Genomic DNA, 657 nt, shown 5'->3' with positions numbered 1-657 from the left:
CGAAACTTTGAAATCCTGAAGTCGGGGTCCCCCGGAACACAAAACACAGATAAAAGTCAATTTTGCAACAGCAGGGCGAAAAAATGTTCGTTGTTGTGCAGGTTTTTTGATGAATATAAATGTTTTTCCTCCTTTCTTCGTTCCGTTGCATCCCTCGCTAAAGTCCAGCCATCTTGAATTTTCTTGATACGTGCCCTGAACAGTTGGGTGTAGTGACGTCAGACGTCACGTCCCCTCACGTACGCCTGTTAACTTAGACGTTTCAAGTTAAGTGACAGTGTTCACTTAGACATACTAAGCCCTGTGAAATCAAAACGATATTATTAGTTAAGAATACTTAATGTTTCAGTGTCGGGTGAACTAATTAGCCCACTTTGATTTAGTTGCCGGCAATAGTTATGAGTTTGTAGTACTGTTCGGGTTTACAGTGTACAGTCTGGGATGTGGGAGGGTTAATAATAGTGCATTACAAGGTAACGTTAAGACCAATCACATGTCACAGACCATATGAAATGACCTAACCATGTTTTAAAGCCGAGACCAGAGACTTTAAACAGAAGTCATGTGACTTTTCTTCTTAAACCTGTCATCAGTTCAAAATCAAAATCATATTTAGAAACAATTCTCATAAATTAAAGTCATGAAGTCCCAGGCAGA

The sequence above is a fragment of the Seriola lalandi genome, unplaced genomic scaffold, assembly GCF_002814215.2.
Source record: "Seriola lalandi dorsalis isolate HSWRI2012SDOR001 ecotype SW California unplaced genomic scaffold, Sedor1 jcf7180002054324, whole genome shotgun sequence".
NCBI classification, from domain to species: Eukaryota; Metazoa; Chordata; class Actinopteri; order Carangiformes; family Carangidae; genus Seriola; species Seriola lalandi.
This window is presented reverse-complemented; position numbering follows the sequence as displayed.